Source organism: Cimex lectularius, unplaced genomic scaffold, assembly GCF_000648675.2.
Source record: "Cimex lectularius strain Harlan isolate CLEC.00 unplaced genomic scaffold, Clec_2.1 scaffold54, whole genome shotgun sequence".
Taxonomy (NCBI): domain Eukaryota; kingdom Metazoa; phylum Arthropoda; class Insecta; order Hemiptera; family Cimicidae; genus Cimex; species Cimex lectularius.
The window spans coordinates 72,271-97,122 of record NW_019392704.1 but is presented as its reverse complement, the minus strand read 5'-3'; the positions used below and the strand labels follow the sequence as shown (position 1 = coordinate 97,122).

The 24,852-nt window shown below is 35.0% G+C and overlaps 1 long non-coding RNA gene across 1 annotated transcript in view; it reads right to left on the bottom strand.

Moving 5' to 3' along the window:
• LOC112126680 overlaps positions 1–24,852 on the bottom strand; it is a 102,882-nt gene that overhangs the window by 13,323 nt on the left and 64,707 nt on the right. The window contains exon 3 of the long non-coding RNA XR_002910137.1: positions 13,822–13,929. This is a non-coding gene — a long non-coding RNA (uncharacterized LOC112126680). The remainder of the gene's footprint in view (positions 1–13,821; positions 13,930–24,852) is intronic.

The window sequence follows — 24,852 nt, the reverse complement described above, 5'->3', positions numbered from 1 at the left end:
CCCAAGCAGTATTAAGAATAAAAAGTCAGCGACTCCAGCGGGCTTCGAACCCACGACCTTCGGCTAAATATGCCACTGCTCTACCACTTGAGCTATCCTGACTTCCACCTTACACCATATTGCAAAGGTCTTTCATATATTTGTTCCTTGAAGAACGTCATTAACTACTAGCGAAATCTACAATGTGCTATCTTTAATACTTATAATAGGTTGAGATGGGGAGTTGGTGTCTGAGTGGATCGAAGTGGTAGAGCAGCGGCGTATTTAGCCGAAGGTCGTGGGTTAGAATCCCACTCGCGACGCTGACTTTTTTATCTCAATCAAGACCTTACACAAAAATAATTAATTAAATGAAAGAAGTAACTTGGTTAATTGACCACTAAAAAGTAAATGGATTAAGAAAAAAGTGTAACGACTACTAAAAAGTAACGAGACCATCTGAAAAAATATGTATATATTGATATCAATATATACATATCTAAAACAGCTATTATCCTGCCCTTTCCACCAGCTTCTTTTCCGGCTTCACTCTACTATCCACTCAAGGTGTTGTTAAATACATCGCATTGTGGATACTACCATCCTCTTTGAAACAAAAAAGTATTGCTCGGAGGTCTTTATCGATTTTGCTCAAGCGTGTGATTTGGTAAGGCAATTTGTTTGCTTGGAAGCTAATAAGCTCTCTGACTTCAACATAACTTTTAATCCATTAGATTTCGTGGTCCGATTGACCAAATAAGTTCTTTCAATTAATTAATCTTTAACGTAAGGTATTGGTTGAGATACTTACAAGAAGATAACTTTTAATATTTAAATCCTATCTGAATCCTATACGACGAGTACTACCGCATCATTAAGGGGACTTCCATTTCTTTTATATTTTCATTGAAGGAGGCCCCAGGGCTGTATCTTGGGAAGGTTCCTATTCACAATACACTGGCATACCTGTTCTCCCTGATCTCTGACAACGCACAGACCAAACCGCTGGATTTAAAGGGCTGACATTTTAACAGTGCATTTCTATAATGACATGGATAGCCGCTAAGATAGGATTTTTTGAAATTCCATCCTTTTCTTCTGTATGCATGAAACAGTTCCGTGACTGGCTGGCAGACAACGCACAGACCAAACCGCTGGATCTAAAGGGCTGCCATTTCGACAGTGCATTCCTATGGACAGTCACTAAGAAAGGATTTTTTGGAATTCCATCCCTAAGAGGATCATATAGACTTTTTACTATGAATAGACGTAAGTGAACTGAAGAAGAGAAGAATTTGAGAAACGAGGCATAAAATTAGAAAGCCATACTATTGGGTTGTCCGGAAAATAATGCAGGATTTTGGTATTAAACAAAAAAAAAGAAACTAGTTACTTTAAAGCAATGTTCTTTAATCAAAATAATTTCCCATACTCTCAATACATTTCTCCCAACGTGTTGGTAACTTATTAATTCCGTCTGAGTAGAATTCAGAATTTTTAGAATTGATAAAGTCAATAAATGCATTTTCCAGTTCCGTTTGATTTTTGAATATTATGTGTTGTAAGTAGTGGTCCAGGTGTCTAAAAAAATGGTAGTCAGTAGGCGAGAGGTCCGGAGAGTAGGGTGGGTGAGGCAAAGTTTCATAGCCAAGCTCCAATAATTTTTGTGACGTTACACGTGACACATGTGGTCGAGCGTTGTCATGCAACAAAATGGGCCCTTTCCGATTGACCAAAGAGGGCTTCATTACTGCCAATTTCTGATGCATGGTATTAATTTGGTTACAGTATGATTCAGCATTGATGGTTTCGCCAGGATTTAAGAAGCTGTAGTGTATTAAACCAAATGAAGCCCACCATACCGTAACCATTACCTTTTTTTGATGAGTTGGGGGCTTTGGAAAATGTATTGGAGCTTCTCCTTTGTCGAGCCACTGTCCAGAACGTCTAGTGTTATCGTAGAGAATCCACTTTTCGTCACATGTAACAATTCTGGCCAGAAATGGGTCATTTTTGTTTCGACAAAGAAGTGATGCACAAACATCAAAGCGCTGATTTTTTTGGCGATCGTTTAATGAGTGTGGAACCCAATTTTCGAGTTTTTTCACTTTTCCAATCGCCTTGAGGTGGTCAGCGACGGTCGTTTTACTGACTTTGAGTTGCTCTGCAAGTTCTCGAACAGTTGTTTTGGGGTTTTCTTCCACCACTGATCGCAGAACATCATCATTAAGAGAGGAAGGCCTTCCACGACCTTCTTCATCTTCAAGGCTGAAATCTCCCTCCCGAAATTTTTTAAACCACCTTTGCACAGTGCACTCATTAACACAACCCTCGCCCCAGACTTGGTTAATGTTTCTAGCCGTTTGGGCTCCGCTTCGGCCGAGTTTAAACTTGTAAAAGAAAATCGTACGAAATTCTCGCTTTGACATTATAAGGATGACTGAATTATTTCCAAGTAGCGGAATGCTACAGAGGTAAACAAACAATATCATTTGGAAGAGGATTAATAAGTGTTGACATTCATACAAATGAGTAATCCTGTAAACGTAAACAGAATATTTTATATAGATTTTTTTTAATGAAAACTTAAAATCCTGCATTATTTTCCGGACAACCCAATAACATTTTGCATCGCATTAGAAAGGTACGTTAAAAGAGAGTCCCGCGTGGTCGAATTCGTGTTGACAGCTAGTAATAATAAGGATATTCACGATGTTTGTAAGATGTTAACTAGTGTTAACTCTATAGAGAAATGTCCAGTAAGATCGTGAACGTCCCTTTCTTTTCTTAGCATGTTAAACGTTAATTTTTCGGCAATGCTGCATGTGGCGATTGGTAGACCCATAAATAAAACTATAAAAGTCCTTGGAGGCTTGTTTTGGTTTTGTTTACTGTTAAATTGTAATGCCAGAAGTTCATAAAAAAGGAAAATTAATCAATTCTTTCATTCGAAATGCTATCTATGCATCGAAAAGTCAAAAAATCAAATGACTCGCTTCAATTCGTGCCGACATTCCTAACTTGTATCCTAACAGCCTACAACTTTATACGATAGAGGATGTATTTGTTACATATGAGAGTATAAGGATAGGTCATAAATTAACAAAAGAAATCTATTGGTCTGATTTAATAATGCGTTTTTAAGAATAAAAATACGTGTAAACAAAAAAAGCTGTTAACTTTATGGGTGCCATGTTGATTACTTACGTCCTAACGGATAGCAATGTTTTCGACCTAACATCTTGTGTGGGCGAACCAAAAATAAAGCTATAACAGCTCTTGAAGGCATGTTGTTGTTTGTTTTGATTTTCTATTGTGTTAAATTATAATATCAATTACATACCTAACTTGTATCCTAATGTCTAACAGCCTCCAGCTCTATAGGATAGGGGATGTATCTAACTGCCTACAACTTTATAGGATAGAGTATGTATCTATTATCAATGAGAGTATAAGGACAGGTCAGAAATTAACAAAATAAATGTATTGGCCTGATTTAATTAATGCATATTTAAGAATAAAAATACGTGTAAACAAAAAACAGCTATTAAATTCATGGTTACCTTGTTGGATACCTACGCCCTAAGGGATAGCAATGTGATTACATTTTCAATCTAACATCTAACATTAGCTGAGCAATGGTAACTAGAAAATTCTTACAAGTCTACGTCCTCATTTTTCTCGCTCTAACAGGACCTAACAGAATTAACATGTTAACACAAAGATCGCGAATACCCCTAATATATGTTCTTTTGCTGATGGCAGAGCCATTCTATCTAATTGCGATCCTTCCACAGCCATAACATCGAATGTACAATACAAATTAACGATACTACATCCACCAGTATCACCTTTACTCTTAGAAAACATATTGTGCTCTACCAGGGACTACGGAAAATCACGAAACCACCCGTCGCGATGGTATAACGTACTTCTCACTAACAAGTTCACCATTTACATGACCCTCCTGAGATGATATATACATAGAGAATCAAAGTTTGGGGATCAAGAAAAATATTCCTATAAAATCCGATTCATCCAATCAAAAATATTATGAAAATATTGAACTATCTTTTCTACCTTTCAATCTATATACTCTACAATGACCTCCGAATCCCAGTTGTCATTTATATTACTAAATCGTGATACGAAAATTTCCACAAACATACAAACGTGTGGTGTTTAGTGGCCGTTAGTCGATGATTATTCGGAGATCGTGAGGTGTGGTCTAGTGTGACGGTTTTAGAAAAACATTTTTTTTTATCGTGCCAACGTTTCGATCTTTATTGAGATCATCTTCAGGGATTTATAAACATTGTTTGAATTATACAAAAACATGTTAGCATAGTATAAATTCATAATTTTTTTACACATCCTAAATGCATTTGTAAAATTCAAACAATGCTTATAAATCCCATGCCCTGAAGATGATCTCAATAAAGATCGAAACGTTGGAACGAAAAAAAGTCACACCAGACCGCATCTCACGATCTCCCAATAAACATATAAACCTTCACCCGCCCAGTCCAATAGATTTCTTGTTTCAATCTTCATGAAATTCCCATAAATTGGACATAGCTAGGAGATTCCTTAAGAGATTGGTTGACTCAGTCTGAGAGAGTGTCGCTATTTGGTGACTTCTCTTATCATGTGTAAATTATTACATTTTCTTGTTACGAATAAAAGTCGCATTTCAAAATACATAATAAATACAAAAAAAATAGAACTAACTGAGAGGAAATAAGTGCCATCTCTAAAATCGTTAACTCCCGTCCCACATATCCATCTCACTTTTTTCTACGTCAGTTTTTATTGTAAATGTTTTTATTATAAGAACCTTTAACGTAACGTGTTTTATAAACTCTTAAAAAATAATCGCGGTGACAGTTTTGAAATTAACAACCTTATTAAACTCCATATAAGCTTAAAAAGGGCTATTTACAGGAGGTAGAAAAACACCAACAGGCCGGCCCGACACGGAATCATATCGTCAATGAAGCCCGGGTGAAACCGGTTCCACAACGTCTTAAATTGTAAGAGTGACTTTTCGAGTGTAAATAATCACAAGGATTACATAAATGCCTAATTAATAACGGCGTAATCGTTTTACGTCAACTAACGACCGTCTTCACAGTTTTTAATATCATTTCGAAATTCATTTATTTATTTCCATCTTTAGCTCTGTCGAGAAACCTCTCAGATCAGGGCCCGCTGGTTCGCAACTCGTAAACATTTTGGTATTTAAGTACCGAATCCAAAAGAACTCATTTTTTACGTTTTTATCCGGTGCTAAATCTCCTTAATTTTAACCATTTTCAACGCTGGTTTGCAAAGACGGTTATGCTTATTATTTTTTATTTTAACCACTAAATTTTATTTTAAAATCTTTTATGCACAACAGGTAATATGAAATGCTGAAGATCGTAGCCTAATAAGTAATATATTACCTAAGTGATCTTTAGTATCCTTAAGGTTTCATGTTTATGTTTAAAATGAACGTGTATTTTAATATATTGCACTCCATTCTATTTTTACATGTTTGTAGTCACTAGAGGTATCACTAAAGATGGTGAAATTTGGTAAAATGATTTGGAAGGAGAGTGCTCAGGTAAGGGTTTGGAACCTTATCAAATCATTTACATTTATTAGATTTCGTGGTCCGCAAATAAATTCTTTTCAATTAATTAATGTTTAATTAAGGCTTTGATTGTGATAAAAAAGTCAGTGTCACAAGGGGGATGCGAACCCACGATCTTTGGCTAGATACGCCGCTGCTCTACCACTTGAGCTATTGTGACTTCGATCCGCTCGGACACCAACTCCCCATCTCAATCCCACCTTTTCAATTTTCCCTCCTTTTTGCCATTTTTCAAATGTCGTGTAATCTATTTGATTCGCGGCGACAAATGAAATGGCCACGGAGAGCTTTAGTGAAGTATAATTCATTTTGCTTATTACATTTATTAGGTTTCGTGGTCCGCTTGACCAAATAAATTCTTTATAATTAATTAATGTTTAAAAAGATCAATGTGAGCTAACCTCGAACGGAATAAATATAAATAGCTGACGCAATGTAAGGAGTTCGCAAGTTCTAATCAAAGAGTGCAAATTACGAAGTAGGAACTGGTGGAGCTCAAGAAACTAGAGGAGAAGATTTGTAGATAATGGGAAGAACTTCTTGTGTTGTAAGAATTTAAGTATACACGATGCTCAAGCAGTAGCTTCAATCAGGGATTTGGTGTTCAAACTGCAAAGACCATAATTTACAAGACGATGATGAGTCTTTGAAGACTTGAGTGAGAGAGAGAGAGAGAGAGATAACGATGAGTAATGAGAGTGGGAAATGAAGTTTGTGAGAAATATCTTCGGCTAGGAAAATGCGCGCAGAAATTGGAGGATCCTCAAGAATATGGAGCTTTAACAGCTCTTTGGCAAAACGAATATAGTGGCCAACAGCAATGAAAGAAATCTGAGGTCGCTATGCTTCGTGCAGAGGAGCTAAAATGATGTGACCGATGGTGAGGTGGTTGGACGACACGTAGGAAAACTTGAGGTAGAATAAAAGAGTAAATAGTACAAATACAAAAGAAAGACTATATTGAGCTGTGTCTGTATAAAATAGAACTATAGCGCCAGTTAAATGTTTCACATAGAAAAAATTTGCGTACCCTTGATACACAGACATTCATAGCAATCTTTGCTGACGATGATAGAATCTTTAAATCATAGAATCCATTTATGAAATTAGTTCTTTACAAAATTGTCTAGCCATTCTTGAACAGTGGTGCTAAAATAATAAAATATTCCCCAGTAGAAAAATGAAATTAAAGAAATGAAAAATCTTACATGGGAGTGTCCTCAATATTCCACCATAGGTCCTTTCAAACTATACATTCGCAACATACAAGATAAATACTTACACTCTGAATATACACATATTACATACAATGAAACAGCCTTGTTTCTCCAGAATTCGGAACACGAGGCTCAAATACTGCCATGTTAAGCACAATTCCCATATCGAGTTGCACACTTACACGCTTTCTATATGGACTCAAGGAATGGTGTACTATGGGGTAGTATGAATGCTAACCAGACTATTATGTTCTTATCTTGTTTCTTTGTTTCTGTTTATTTGTGTTATTTTTTACCCAATTGACGAGACCCTGAGGTACAAAGAGGCTAGCAATAGTATAAAAATGAGGTAGAGTCTTTTAACGTTATAGCATACATCATAATTGGCTCGAGAAATATGAAAAGAAATTTATAGGTTTATAGCGCGTAAAAGACTAGAAAAGAAAAATTAAGAAAGAGATGGCTAGCGATGACAAAAAATTCTAGTTCAGGTTTACAGAGATGAACTTAAAATTTGGTTAACTTCAGTTCTTCAGTGGTTGGTGCGTGTGTTATTTGGACACTTATGATATTTCATACATTATCAATGGCAATACCGTGAGACAGTCAGTGAAGATAGATAGATTGTGACATAAACTAAATTACAAAAATCATAACTTTTATTATTTAAAATAAGTTATTACCGACAAGGTAAAAAGAAGGGGAAAATAAAGATCAAGGTAGGCTAAAAGTTTACTTGCTTCGGTCGTCATCATAATAACACTGTAATTAGTAACCGTATATCATAAATTCACCGTATTTAACGAAGTTTTATTGTTTCAAAAAGTGAGGGATTGGAAGAAAAACAACATAATTAAATAGTGCAGAATGTTCAAGCAGTGAGAGGCAAGACGATAAATCCGTTACGCTATTTTAACTTATGAAAAGTGTACTTTCTTAAATTCTCTAACTTTATGACATAAAACATGTTTGATTACTTTTAATGGTACCACTGTCAGAGATGAAATTAAATAAAATGTTTACTACTATAGCGATTTATTTGCCAATAAAGTTGTCGCTTAATTTCATTGAATTGCATTCTGAAAATTGTAGAAACCACCCAGATCTAGATTTTGACCTCCGAGTACCTGTTGACAAGATGATGAGAGGAATAAGCTGTTAATTTCCAGAATTAGAAACCGGAGGATCTAACCCCCACTGTTAGGCCAAGGGTAGGAAGAGACCCCTGCCGAGATATCGGCTAACGGAATTGCTACTACCACTTCTTCCCAGTCGACAATTAGCTACCTGTTGTTCTCTGGGGAGACAAAACTTGTACAATGCCGGGGGCGCACGCGTTTAATTATATCCTTTCCGGGCGATGGGGATTTGACAGAGATTTACTATGTTTCCCCCGATCCCGACCTATTCGATCCATTCTATCCTCCCTGGTGTTCTTCAAGGGAGCATAGCAGTTACTTTTTAGCATATACACGATAGACTTCCCTCTCCGTTACGTTGCTGAAGACGCAGCAATCTTCTCCGCAAACGCAGGTCGATCTCTCCGAGAACATATCCTTACTTGAGGACGGTTTCCTAAATGAAGAATGTGTCCTTTACCCTCAAACGCAAAATACTTCCTCATGTTTAACTGAATCAAATTTAACTTTCTGCTGCAGATCACTTCAAGTCTTTGTGACTGTACCGTTGATTCTACACTTGCAATAGCAAAATACAAGGCAGCTAAAAAAATTGCTAGATATACGTTCTAGACTTGCAAAAAAAAATACTTTGCACTGCTCTCTTCCTATGAAATTACGGACTGGAGGTGTACGGAACGACTAGAAAATCAAACAGTCAAAAGTCGAAAACTCCATTTTTGTTATTTCCTTATAACATAATCTGTTTTTTATATAAACTATTTCAGGTGTGCACCAATAATAAAAGGAAAAAAATACTAAAACCTCATTTTAATTTCATTTTCTATTTTATTACTAACAATTTAAAAAAAAAATTAAATAATCCATTTTAAGAAGTAGAAATTTTGAGATGTTTCTTCTGTCGATTATAAATGATATTGGGTCCCGTTTCGAATTCTTCTTTCTCGCATCCCTTATTTATAGCACCGTCTACCCTGGCAGTACTGGGGGCCGAATTATTTCCAAGATTGAATCAAATCGAAGTAATCGTATCACCGAAACGGCAAATTGATTACAGTAGAGGGGGGTCGCATGTGATTTATGTTTTGTCCAGGTAGGAATGCTAATGGTCGCTGCACTGATTCACCATGGGAACAGGCCGGGTGTGTTTCTACATTAATTTTTCCACTTAACCCAGCTCAACATTAATCTCCCGTATTCGTTAGGTTGCAGTTTTTCGGTGTTTCCATTTCTTTTTTCTTCTTTGTCGGCGGCGTGGGGTTTGATTGCGTTTAATGACGAAGCGAAACGGAGATCCTCGGGCTAATTGTTTAATTAAGAAAACTAAATATTTAAAGTTCAACCAGTTCATTGTTGGCTTGTTTGTTAGTTTAAGATGAATTTACAGTTTAATTTGAACAACCTGGTTTGCATATCCTCGCCTGTTTATGATTCGAACGCGTTTTGGAATATGGTTTTGTTCAGCAGCAAATGGTCTATGTGTTGATTTGGGTCCTATTATAAATTGAAAATTTTGAAGAAGAAAAAAATGATCTTCGAGCTTTGTTTATATAGTATTTAATGAGTTTCCCATTTTTGTTCTTTTCAGACCTTGTGTTATTCCATTTCTTTTAATAAATAAATTCTACATCTTTTTTTCGATATTTCATTAGAAGTATGTTCGTAAATATTGTTAAATAGTTTATTTATATTCATATTATAAATCTAATAAATCTTAGAAATCACAGCGATGTCTTACTACCGAACAATCATATTATTTTTTAATTGATTCAGTTGAATTATATATCGTAGGACTTACAAATTGGATATGACAGTTTCTTAATCCTTATAATCTATTCTTTATTTTCTCTTTTCTCATAAAAAATATAATATAATTAGAATAAGAACACTATTGAATTACATACACTCGGCGTAAAATAGATCAAAACTATAGTAAAGAAATAATAAAAGATAATAGGGAAGATAGCATAAAAAAGATTATAAGAATTATGAAATAGAGATTCTTTTCTGCCTTATCCTAATGTGTGACGTCATATTGCTCAGAAAGCTAAAGATATTTTCTAGAAAATATTGGTCAGCATCATAAAGTGTCAAATCCAAGGCTGAGAAAGAGAGAGTATCCGAGAGAGTAAGAGAGAGAGAGAGAGCGAGAGAGAGAGGGAGGGAGAGAGAGAGAGAGAGAGAGAGGGATTGAAATTGAGAGAGTGAGAGATTGAAAGAGGGGGAGAGGGATTGAGAGAGAGATTGAGATGAGAGAGAGAGAGATTGAGAGAGGGAGAGAGAGATTGAGGGAGGATAGAGAGATTTAGAGACAGAGAGATGGAGAGAGAGAGGGTAGAGAGAGAGAGAGAGATTGAGGGAGGATAGAGAGATTTAGAGACAGAGAGATGGAGAGAGAGAGAGAGAGATTGAGGGAGGATAGAGAGATTTAGAGACAGAGAGATGGAGAGAGAGAGGGAGAGAGAGAGAGAGATTGAGGGAGGATAGAGAGATTTAGAGACAGAGAGATGGAGAGAGAGAGAGAGAGGGTAGAGAGAGAGAGAGAGATTGAGAGAGGGAGAGAGAGAGAGTAAAAACATACTGAATTACAGGTTATGAGGCAAATAATAAATCTGCGATGATCGCGAACGTTGCCGTAATTGTGGAAATGAAAATGATTTTGTCACGATAACTTTTAATATATTTGCTTGCATTGATTTTACAACTGTGGGATTGTTCTTGGAACCAGCCCTTCGAGAGACCGAAATTAATTCTAGCCACATACGGGGTCACATATGCGGTCATAATTTAACGTTTGTTCTCTTTTGAGGTTCTAATAGTATTATAAACAGATTTGTTTACGGATCGAAAAGCTTTGGCGTTCCCTCTTTTGACCCTGGGTAGCAAATTGCCAACGAGTGACCCGGAAAAACGTTTCGAGTTTAACTCGCGACAAAAATCCACTTAGGGCCTTTGTGATTCGACTGTCCGCTTTCCGGTAATCTTGTCTCGAAATTAGACGATTTCGTGTCCAAAATCCGTGCTTAATCATACAAAAAACATAACACGCCGTGAGGCTCGGCCCTTCTCCTCCCGGTATTGTTATCAAGAGCCAGAGATGGAGAGATGAAAATATATCCCCAGAGGAGAGCGCGAATGGTCTCCTTCTACCGGAACCGCGCGGAAGAGACGGACCGGAAGATCCCCAGGGTCCAAGAGGAAGTCCGGCAAGGGCTACATAAATTCCCTCATGAAAGACTCTGACGGCGAGAAAGAATTAGGTGAGGTTTTTATGGCCGGCGATGTCTGCCTTACCCGACCGACCTCATCCTCTCTATCTCATGCACAACTCGTAAAGTACGTCATTTTTACTTCCCACTTTATCATCCGAAACCTACATAAAAATTGTTTAAAATTTAGCCTACAGTATATATAGGACTAAGTTTTGCGCACGAAACGTACTCTTACCGGTAAAATTATGAGTCTTAAGACTTGCAATTTGTCGTGTATAATACACGAGACAAAACAATGTACTTTTAACTTTTAAAAAATACGAAAAAATAATAAACGCTTATTAAACATAAATAAAAGCTTTTTCTTTACTTTAGAGGATAATAAACCTACTTTTAAATGGTTTTAGAGAGTCAACATAGCTTAACAGTTACAAGTTTCCGTGTACTTGACAAGTTTTCAAAAACAACGACAACCCGAGGGTTCCTATCGAAAAAATTTATTATATTCATAATGTCATCAATGCTTGATTACTAAATTAAAATTATTAATCATCTTTAAAAACCTTTTAGTACTTGAGGTAATACAATTTGATTATTTGTTCATATGAATAGTCTGGAAGAAAATTCAAAATTTTTGCTTGTGGCAACAGTACTACCTAAAGCCATGAAACCTTTTTTGGTGATACTAGTTTGAGATTACGACCACTTACTGTCTTAGTAGACCATGAACATGTGTTTAAGTAACATGATGGATGTCTCTTTCTTTCTATGCAACATTTTAATACAATTTGAACAAAAACTTTTTCAAAAAGTAGCCTAGTCTCTGGAAGTCCTGCATTAAGTTCTCTACTACTGGAGAGGCATCGATTAGCGTAGTCATTCGTAAATCAGCATGGGAACAATGGGGGGTTTTTCTTTTCACAAATGATTGCCGGTTTGATTTGTGGCAGTCTGATGACTAGGAAAAGACTTGGGGAACGCTTTCCTTCACGCGAGAGTCACAGCCTTTTCAAAGAGTCAGTTACGGTATGGGATGGAACCAACCTTCACGCCCGTACCGAATATAGAGAATAGATCATTGACTGCATTAAGGTACATTGAGGAAGTTCTTCAGGAAGCTGAGGTCCCATTCGCTCCACTTATTGGGACAACTTCGTGTTAATGCATGATAATGCTCGACCGCATGAAGTTCGTGCTGTCACCCATTACTTGGGGGATGTAGAGATTACAGCACTTACATAAATCTTACAGAACACTTACGGTATATGATAAAGAGAAGGGTTAGACATCATTCGCCTCCAACAAGCGTTGAACAGCATCAAATCGAACCATAACCAAGACGAACTCTAACCATCCCTAACTAATCTGATCGCTTATTTATTCGTAATCCTACGAGACTTGAGGCTCTCCGCGAGGGCATAGGAGGTAATACGCGTTATTGAGAGCAAAACCAGATTGACTGTTAATTAAATTTGAATCAATCAGTAAATAATTGTCCAATGTTTCGGTGAATGTTTTTTAAACCATCACAATTAAATAATTTTTATTAAAACTTTAAATTTCTGATCTTGTTTAATTTGGTTTACATTAAAATATGAATGCTGTAATTAACGAGTAACGATGTAAGCAACGTATGACGATAGTTTAATAGATACAACAAAATACGAGAGACAAGGATTTATTTTTAGGGTTTATACGGTATAAAATAACATTGAAGAATATGATTATTTGGAGATCGTGAGTTGCGGTCTGGTGTGACGTAGGTTTCAGAAAAACATTTTCTTTATCATGCCAACGTTTCGACCTTCATTGAGATCATCTTCAGGGCCTGGGATTTATAAACATTGTTTAAATTTTACAAATACATTCTCATTTTCACATCCTACATTATTTGTAAAATTTAAACAATGTTTATAAATCCACGCCCTGAAGGTGATCTCAATAAAGGTCGAAACGTTGGCATAATAAAGAAAATGTTTTTTCTAAAACCTACCTCACACCAGACCGCACCTCACGATCTCCAAATATTCATTGGCTAACTGTCACTTAACACGACACACTTGAAGAATATGCACAACAAAGGTAGAGAAACATATATTAAAAACTAGTTAAATTGGCTAAAATATCAGGGTACAAATCCATTGGTAAGAACGCAAGTCGTTAGCCATCCGTTGAGCGCCGTACTTCATTGTTTAACTGAATCTTCAAAAACTTTAATAAATAATGTAAAAAATGCTCAAGAGAAGAAAATTATACATTGTTTCATGTAATCAATAATCAGATAAAAATATGATAAGCTGACGTTTTTGAATTTTTTTTTTGGGGGGGGGGCTTGGCAAAAGCGAAAAAAAACACAAAACATTATATTTGATTACTTTAGGATTTTTTTTTAGCTTTTGCCTATGCCTAAAACATTAAAAAGTTGTATTGTCGAGTATTATACGTAAAACATATTTTGTATCGTAACCAACGAACATTTCTAATTTTATGACTTCTAATTAAATTATAAGTTGAATTAAAGTTCTTTTTTAAATAAAACTACAAAAAAATTCAATTAGTATTGTAAAAGTTCTAATTGAATCAATTAGAGTCAGTGGAAATATTTAATACGCGTATAAATATGATGTAATACTTACCTAGTGTGTACTTGTAAAAAAGTCCCACAGGAAAATTTCGTTTAGTTATATCACGACGAAAGAAATGAAAGCTTTTCCAATTGCGTCATCGTGACATGCCAGAAGCTTCTGAAAGAAAGACAAACAACATATCAAAAACTCACAATTTCAAAATGTTTTTTTAAAGTATATCAATATATAGATGAAGAAGAAATCGACCACGACGGGTGTAGAGTTCATGTAGAGAAAGAAGTAGACTCTGTGATCACTTGCCAAGCTTTCGGCTTTTACAAGACCATCATCAGGGCCTGAATAAATATTACGACATTACATGATTTCATTAATTACAAGTTATTGTCATAGTTATCACTATTTTTGTGATTGTAGAAAAACACGAAAGGGAAATTCGAGCTATCTATTGAAATACAATAATTATTAATAATAATACATAATTATTTTGTGACCGAGTAACGTAGGAAAGCAGGTTAATTAAAAAAATAATCAAGATAGAACTTTAAGTCTATACTTTCACCGCGAAAATCAACTACAATTTTTGTTTTTAATTTTATTTACTCATTTTAATTAACAAACCTGAATTCCAATTTTCCCCAAAGTAGTGATAGCTTTGAAACGAATCCAGCAATACAAATGAGAGTTAAAAGGGTTTAGAACCTGTACCCTACATTTAAACCTGTACCTTACGTAAACCTGGCCAACATAAAGAATAAGAAATGGTCATAAAAATAAAGCATTTGGGGAGCTTTTGTTGATTTTATCCTTACTTACCAAACTTATACTGACACAAAAACCAGGTGGTTGACAGTGTTTCAAACTAAACAAATGCAGATTTTCACTGATTTACCGTGGATAGATTCCGGAGGAGTTATGAAATTTAAGTAGAACACTGGACGTCAGGAAAAAATGCACCTTGCTGATGACGCCCTAAAATGTATATTTTTTATTCCTGGAAAACTCATATTAAATAATTTTAACAAGTGCTTAAAAAATCCGAACTGGTTTTAAACAATAATTTTTTATTACTAACTATAAACAAAAGAAAAGTTTCACTGAAGTCTATGATACCATGTCTATATTCTCCCTTTGTAAGATTTGACTTATTACAGAAATCACCAAAATTAATTTCACAGACTAACGATTTCTTATTTATTAGGGTTCGTTTTTTACATTAATAGTTCTGAATTTTTGTTTTCGTTTATACTCCATTGATTATATCCAAAAGTAATTAAAAGCTGAAGCTATTATCGTAGTTCGCGTGGAATTTTCCATCGAGCCAGTATTACTTTGTTATTAACTTACAACGCTGTCCGAGTGATTTGCGCGAGTCGGTAAAACAAACCGATTTTTAGCCCAGGGGCATAAAATAAATTAATTACACAAACGACGTTGGAGGGATGGACGATAGTTAATGGTTTTCGCCGCTCCTCCCGACTTATAGCTCGTAAAATACTGTCATCGTTTATGATTGGCATTAATCCTCTTGTTTATTACTCCCGGTGTTATAACCGAAAACAAATACGTCAAGTATAAATCTTTGGCTTGCCGATAACAGCAAAAGCTTCCACGGCGTGGTACAACTCTTGCATACCCGCGCGTTAATAACGGCAATGTGAGCTAGTAAACTATTTATGATTGGAAAAGCCATATTTCATATGGGCTTAAGATTGTTTTTTTTTAAGTTGTTAAATAGTGTTTAGATTAGCATGAGATTATTATATTAGTAAATCAATGTTTTGTAATTGAAACTACAGTATATTCAAGTTAAACTGTCATCTTTGATAATTAATGTATCAGTTTATAGAAAAGGCTCGGTCAAGTGGAAAACGTCGTAAGAATGTTCATAAATAATTTAAATTTCTGGTGTAAAAAGTTGGTAAGGCCCGTGCCAGGACCAGCGGACCGTGTTCCCGGATAGTTTTTCAACAACCGAGAAATCAGTTCGTAATCCTCACGTCCATAGCTAGCCCACTATGGTCTAGTTAACGGTCGAGCAATTACATTACACGTTCGTTGTTGTTTTTTTCCGACCTTGAAACCAGCAAATATTAGGTGGATTGAAAAGCGTAAAATATGGAACCGAAAATGCAAGTGTAAAGGTGTTGTGCACAATTCTCTGATTAGTTGGAGATCGTGAGATCCGGTCTGGTGTGACGTGGGTTTTAGAAAAACATTTTCTTTATCGTACCAACGTTTCGATCTTTATTGAGATCATCGTCAGGGGTCAAAGTGTTTGGTTACTGTGTAGATGTGTCATTATTTTGTGTCATGTTGAGAATGCCTCATTAACTAACGGTCACTAAACACCACACAATTCTCAGTTATGGAATTTTCTAAATGAATTAGTATCATTTCTATTTTATTGGTATTTCCAGCATTTATGTAAAGATAAATAAAAGAAAGAAGAATTTTTTGTCTACATTCCAACATTTTCTAAATAAGCCTCTTTACTCAAAGCAAATACAGGGAAAACAAAATAATTTCTCTTCTAGCCAGTATTACAATCGCATAGTCTATAGTATTGTGTAATGTATATTTGGGCGTAGTAAATTATATTAAAATATATTTCGTGTATATTTGTGCTTTATATACATAATTATTCGGAATTCGTGAGGTGCGGTCTGGTGTGATGTACGTTTCAGAAAAAAAAAAACATTTTCTTAATCGTGCCAACGTTTCGATCTTTATTGAGATCATCTTCAGGGCCTGGGATTTACAAACACTTTGAGTGAGTAGAAATACTTTGATTGAATATAAAAAATATTTTTTTGTATTTTATAAATTCACTTTTTTCCACATCCTACATGTATTTGTTAAATTTAAACAATGTTTGTATATCCGAGGCGTTGACGAATGATCTCAATGAAGATCGAAACGTTGGCACGATAAAGAAAATGTTTTTCTGAATCCTACATCACACCAGACCGCACCTCACAATTGCCGAATAATCATCGACTAACGGTCACTAATCACCACACATTATATACATAATACAACATATAGAGAAAGGTGATCTTTAGGGTTTGCACGAAAAAATTTGAACAATATCTAGGAGAAATTTTTTAAGAACAATTAAAGTATAAGATTAATTTGCACAATGAGTAAAAACAAGGTTTAAATAATTCATAATTTAAATAAAAAATAACGAGATTTATCTTCTACTTCATTTTTTCAAAAACTCAGACATTATGCGAATTTGGAAAAAAAATTCAGTTTCATTGTCAAGCTTTCGAGAATATATCCCCCCTCATGATGACTTTAAAAAATATCTAATTATGATGGTTTGAAAGAAAATTCACTAAAACACCGGAAAAGTATTTAGAGATAGAATGTTTAAAAAAAATTAAATTTAACTAGGTTCATTTTTTATAATCCTCAGCGTGCCGGTTTGAAAAAAAAACTATTTGTAAGTATGTCGCGGCCCTGCATTCGAACCCGGGACCTTTTATCATGCATTGATTAGCGCCCTGTCAACGCCTAAACCGTTGCGGCCACCGACGCCCCCAAACTAAGTTTATTCAACCACTAAATGATTTTTTTTTTTTGTGAATTTTCTACAATTAAATAATTTTTGATAAAACATGAATATCTATCTCGTTCATCACGATCTGATCATAATACAACGTTGGGGTCGTCGGTGCCCGGTTGACACGGCGCTCAACACTGTTAGGTAAAGGTCCCGGGATCGAATCCAGCGGCCCTCCATCCGAACCCGACATACTTACAAATGGGCTTTTTTTTCAATAACATCGGCACCCTGAGGGTTTATATGACCACTGCTGTTGCGAACCTCGTAAAAAAAATTAAAAAAATACAACGTTAAAAATACATATGGTTTGAAATATTTTAACAAGATGAACTAACCTGGTTTGTGATAAGTATTTTGTAGTATTTTTGTTCCAAAGTAATAATCAGCGGAAAATTTTGGCAAGAATCAATTACAATTTCCAGTTAGAAAAAGTCAAGCATGAGAAAAACTGATAGGTGGCCAATGATTCCAAAATGAATCCTTATCAACAATAATTAATCAAAACACTTATCACGTTGCCATTTATCGGCAACGGGTAGATAACAAATTCTAAATTGAGCCAGTAATCATTGTAATGACGAATTAATTAGATTTTTGTTTAATAAGCTCGACGTTTATAAAAAATCTTTAACTTTTTGATGGTAAAAATTTGGTATTTGGTGTTTAAGTTTAAAGTTTTAAATTTTCTGTTTTGATGGCACGTGCATGTTTGCCCATGGCGCCCGGTGATCCAAATTGAAACTTAATAATCCTGAATATGGGCAGATGCAGTCCGGAAAATCTGCCCTCAATAAAAATCGAAACCGGTCCGACCCCCAAGCCCTTGAAATTCAAATCAGTTACGAAAGGGTTGGGATGGAATAGGGCCAGCCTCCTCTTCCTAATCGGCATGAGCAGGTGTGTGGGCGGCCGATCCAGGTGTATACGGACGCATTCATGAATGCTTGTGCATGGGAATGCGCGGACCGGAAGCCCTTGTTTCCTTCGTTTCGCGCACGCTATGCGACGCCCCCGAGGTTCAGATTCTCACACGTACATAAATTAGACCTGTTCCAAAACTAGATTTTCGGCCCGGGCCAAGGGCAGCAACGGTCCACACAATTTCTCTATTATTTGTCTTTCCAATGATGAAATAGTATTAGCCAATAAACCTGCTAACAAACTATAAAATTTTTCTTACATGAAAATAACGACAAGACCTACGAAAACAGAGTGGTTAAACGGACCGTAATGACAAAGGTATGATTATTAAATGGTACTTTTTTAAAATTCATTTGTTTCTGGATTTTTGAATAATAAAGGAAACATAGAATGTACATTATACAGCTCACTTTATCCCAACTATTACGTGGTCCTTCACCCCGTAGAGTATACTTCCCGAGTATACTTCAGGGGAGTTCATCTTCCCCGTTATGCCGGTTGGGCCGTTAGTATCCACTTGAGCCCGATGCTCTGATCATCGCTTCCTCACCAAGGACCTTTGACAGCTAGGTCATTTCAGCCCAAAAGCTTGCAAATTATAATATAATCTAAACTAACACATATGTACAATTGCACAAATAAATACATTCACACCTATACATTGCAATCATTCTGGTTAGTCTGTTGAGTATCTGCCCACACGCAATAGTAACAAGCCACTCTAAATTAGGGTCGATGACGTACTTTCACAAATATTCCACCATAGATGGTGACGCTAATTTCACCATCTACTCATTCACACAATCGGACAAAACACATCAGATATATAAAGAATAAAAAAAACCATGGCTCTAAAAGATGGAATAGGGGACCCAAAAATTCGCTACTTTGCCCGAGAACCATTCTTAAAGTGGCATGCCTACATGTTCTCCGGAAAGAACCACGGCATGACATGCTTCTATTATGACACATCGAGCAAACTTTCTCTGCTAATAGATATCTGCACGCTCAACTACAAATATTTTAACGTTTACTAAAAGTCAACGCTCAAATAAAATACGAAAAAAATCTTCAACCTAAATAAACAAACGATCGAATTATCGAAATATGTCAATGAGATTATACACGACAATTTTAATTTGAACGAGAGTGAAGAGAGAAAAAAGTCTAAATATCCAATACTCTAATCCCACAGAATATATTAAAATGTAATATAAACGAGAACAAATTAATATCTTCGAACAATTGGAAAGTGTTGAACAGAGTGAAAAGTAACCGTGCAAACCAAACAAAGGCCCATTCTTTTTAATTCACATGTTATTATTGAAAGCAAATACGTTTGTAAACAAGACTGGAATTAACTGTCAGTTCAATTTATCGCATTGTTGTCTATGCAGTATGAACTCCAAAATATGTCTCGGATTTTTAAGAATGAGAGAGATAGATATGTTAAAAGTACACTGTACTGAACTTGAAATTGGAACATATATGTCAATATGTTAAAAAACCCAGATTCATTAGATAATGACTACGAACTTGGGATCTCGGATTTTAATTGATTTTTTGTGTGAAACTAAGTTGAAAAATATTAAAAACGTGTCAAGCAATTATGATTGGCTCCATATTCCCTTGTAATTTGTATGGTGCAAAAAATACCTATTTACTTTGTTTCCTGCTAAAAGATATTTTGGCCTACTAGGTCCCGTTGCTCGGTCAGGAAGTATTTATGTATTGTATTTCAATAAATACAAATTTGCTCGTCAGCAGGTAAAACTTTTAGAAAATCCACCAAGCCTTCCGAAAGCATCCAATGTTTTTTGAAAATCATGAAAATGATGATAATTTTGGAATTAATGTTTAACAAAAAACAGTTGATATTCGTTTTTCTGCACCCACAAAAGACACTGAATACAAATTTTAAAAAAATTTAGAATAATTTTATCCTCAAAATTTTAGCTTTTTAAATACGTCCGATTTAATTCGTGCAAAAAGGTGATATCTTTAGAACGATTTAACCTATCTGCAGGAAACCTTTATGCTTTTTGGACAATATAAACTACCCATAATGGCATAACGATGGTCTTCGTATATTGGAGGTATAAAATAAAATGTTTGAGGAGTTTTTATTATTTTTCTCACTTCACACAAAATCAAAACCTTGTCAAAAAGAAGGCTGAAATAAGGAATAATAAGCTTTTTCATAGTTGTAATACGATGTATTTGGATAAAATCCAGAGTTGATAAAAATTTTTAAGTGGAACACCCGATATCGGCGAAAAAATAGTGGCACTTCCTGAAAAAAAAATTTTGTAATGAAAATTCTCATTTAAGGGTTTTAAAGAGTGCTTAAACGTAACCGATTTTTCTTTAAATAAAAATGTTTTTTGGACTACTTTACCGGCAAAGTTTTTTATGTAACTTTTACATGTCAAATTTCATTTAATATGATTTGCATAATATTTTCTTATCCTAGTTTAAAACAAATAATAACGGGTGATACTCAATAAACCCGAAACACCCGCACAAAAAATGAAGACAACTATGTATATTAAAAATTAAATATGTAAATAATTATTCTGAAATCACCACACATATGTAAATAATTAGAAAATTTTTTCTTCGGTTCCTAGAGTTCATTGACAAGAATGCTTGGTTACAAGTCAAATATTTTTCAACCTAGTATCACCAAAAAAAAAAAATCATTAAAATCTGTAGTACCACGTCCATATTGATATATCTTCTTCATTAGTGATCACGTCACTTAATCATTTTCTAAGTTGCATTTATAAAAATTTGTGGATTTATTCCAATATTTAAAAAAAGTTTTTGTTATCATTTTGTACATCTAAAATCCAATGATTTTAGTAGAAATGCAAATACATGCATAAAAATTGTTAGGAAAAATATAACAAGTTGCTAACTTGCCGTTGATAACTTCAGGTCCGCACACACTTTGCGTTTTTAATAAATGCTGTTCAAAACCGACAGAAACTATTTTTCTTATTATTAGAGCATAAAAATAAAACTAAGCGTATCGGACCCCAAATGATCGATTTTATATTGAATTTTTGTACATATTATTCATCTTTAAAATGTACTAATGTACACAAAAAAAATTTCGTCCATATATACTTCGTGCTTCTACTGGTCTCTTCGAAGCTGTTTCTGATATTCAGTGAGATCGTTAAATTGTTACAATAAATCTTGGGTAGTTATCGAATTAATTAATTACGAATGAAAATACGTACAGTTCTTTTTGTAATTTTTTGTAACTTTGTACCCCGTAATCATGTTATATGATAATTTTACAGCTATATTAACTTTTTTAAATAAAAATTTTCTAGATAAACAGAGTTCTACAATGTAAAATAACTAGAATTACTTATTTCGTTTAAACTTCACTTTCGCCTATTTGCGGGTCCCATTGTTCTGCATAATATACCCAATGTGTCAATGAGCGACCAAACAACATTTTTTGCCTATACGTCAAGGTTGGGGTTCGGTTCTATTAAGCGTGATAATATATAAACAGGGGGATTTTTGCTTTCACGTATTAAAATGGAAAGCATGTCAGAGTCGGTTCATCACATGGCCCAGTTGCGAGCCCTCTTGACCTAAATTTCGACATGTCTGACTAAAAGTTAAAGAATTAACAATTGCATGTGTTCTGTATGATAAATGATTTACTTGGAAGTCACCAGTGAGGTTGATCTAGATTGATTAGTCTATAGACGTTACGTTGGGTGCAATAAGAAAGATTTAGCATATTTGTATTTTTTTTTTTTTTTTGCGTTATGAACTATGCATATTAGCCATGTGACAATTCGTATATGTGTGTTCAAATTTGGGGGGGGGTTATTGTGAAAAAAGGGCCAGGGGCAACGGTGGGAATCGAACCCACGACCGCGGCGTGAGAGTCTCTCATGCTAACCACTCGGCTATCGCGGTCCCCATATTTGTATATAGTTTTACTATCCACTATTAGGAGGAAAAACAATTCATTGAGTCCTATTTTAGTTCATTTTAAATTACATTATTTTTCAAAAAACCTGGCTAATGTGGGGTTTTTATATGTTGTATTACTTCTGACTCAAATCTTGGACATTAACGGTAACTGGTGAAGTCATCCTGAATTTTTAAAAAAATTAAGCATTTTTTTAAACTTGTAAAATACGTGTCCATGAAAATCGGTTTTACGCTGATAACATCCAACAGACCGACAATCTAACAAAGATCCAAACGGAGGCAGTTTCTTAAAGAAAGTAAAGATAAAATTTGTTCGTGTTATTTATTCAGAAATCGTGAGATGCGGTCTGGTGTGATGTAGGTTTCAGAAAAACATTTTCTTTATCGTGCCAACGTTTCGATCTTTATTGAGATCATCTTCAGGGCCTTGTGTAGTCTGCATTTCAGCAAAAAAGTTCTCTGGTTGATAGCCGATGCGAGTTTCTTCTCATTGTTGGCGATGTCCAAGTACTCTGAAGGAGAGAGATCACACCAGACCGCATCTCACGATTTCTGAATTATTATCGATTAACGGTCACTATTCACCACACATTTGTTCCTGTGTTTTGTTGTTTTTGCTACCTCTCTCATTCTCTCTCTCTCTCTCTCTCTCTCTCTCTCTCTCTCTCTCTCTCTCTCCCCCTCCCTTCTACTGAATTTCATGAAAGGCGATGAAGATGGGGATAAGGGTTTGGCATGCACTTCAGCCTCCTGGTTTCTCGTACTTTTCGTAGTTCTTTGCTTCAGTTACAACATAAGAACTGGGAAAGATGTTAGATTCAATTAAGGACTATTATAATTTTTTCGAATAAAATATAATTGTGCTAATTCAGTATTTACAATATTTTAATTTTCTGTAACTTTTTGACCTACAACTATGAAGATTAGCATTCATGCTTCCCGCATTTGTAAGTGAAATCTAAAGAGCCAGAACAATAGTCAGCATTAACAGTTGTGTCATTTTTCCTGTAGCATCACACACTCGAATACTTCAAAAAACTAAATAATCCGGTTTTTATAATTTTGTGCCACATTTTTTGGGGTGTGCGATACGTACGATAGATCTGTTTGAATAATTATTTTCCGTTTATTCGTCTTTATTTTTAAACTTTATTTATATTTCATTTTTTTATACAGCAAATATTTTGTTTGTTTTCTTGTTTTTTCTATTCTATATTCCATGTGAAAACACTAGCACCCTATATTTGCCAAAGCAGAAGACAACGGATGGACACTCCGGTAATTGATAGATCAATTTGTGTTAAAGTGATGTTCATCATCTTAGTATTATGAACACAACTACTTTACCCCAAACTGCTCAAATTATCCTGCGTAAGCTGTTTTTTTAAAAGCTTTCGACCCGAGCCTAATCCTGTCGGCCACACAGTTTATTGTTTATTTAAGACCGTTGAGGAGTATTAATGTCTTTCTTTAATATGCGAAAAGAAATGGACATTGAAGTGGTGGAGCAGCGGCGTATTTAGCCGAAGGTCGTGGGGTCGAATCCCGCTCGTGGCACTGGTTTTTTCATTTCAATCAAAACCTTAAATAAAAATATTAAATTACTGAAAGAAATAATTTGGCCAATAGACCTCTAAATATAATGGATTTAAAAAGGGCAATTATTAATAAAGTTTGGCGCACCGAGAAAATTTCGCATTTACAAAAACAATGATTTTGTGTAGGCTTTAACGAAGTGGATAAGCCAAGTCGTAATATAAAAAAGGGAATGGACGTTAGTTTATATTTAACTAATGTAAAATAAGTTAATATTGTTTGTGTTTAAAAAAATTTTATTGTCAAAATGCATGCAATGTTAATCACAATTCGTTCCGAGACCACTTCGGGATTTGTCTGAAGACATCAGCGAGGATAGGCGGTCGAGACTGATGTTTTTCCATCAATCGACTAACCAAAATAAAAATGTTTCTTATCGCTATGAAAACAAAATTATCTTACCGTATTTGGACAGATTTATAAATACCCACACTTTTAATGCAATTAGTTATGTTATCACATTAATCCAAAAATCGGATATTAAGCGACAAACAAATCCTCTTCGTGCATTTTGTCGTTTATGTGGGAGCGTGATAGCCTCAGGGAGATAGCGACTACACTAGATAGATCATCGCAGTTTGCCGACAACCGCCCCTCGACACGCAACCACCCATTTAACACAGGGCGTATTAATATTTCACAACAGGTAGAAGAAAATAATGTGAAATCGCGATTGTGTAATCACCTTTATCATGATTCACAGCAGTGATTTAAACGTATGTTTCCACATGTCTTTTACTTTGGTACTACTACGGTTATTTTTGTTAATTTATTAAAAATTGAGAAGATTCATACTAGGGAAGTAGAAAAACTGTCTTTCTTAAATATAAAATCATTTGACGCAAAAGTAAGTCAAGTCAAATTCGTTATTTTATTAATGTATTGATCATGTCTCGTTACTTTCAACATAGTTCTGTAACATATAAGAAAATGATAAAAATACTGTGTGTACGTATTAGTTGGTCATTTAATTAATAATAATATTAACTATTTATGTCATTTGTTTTTATAGTCATAAAGTAAGT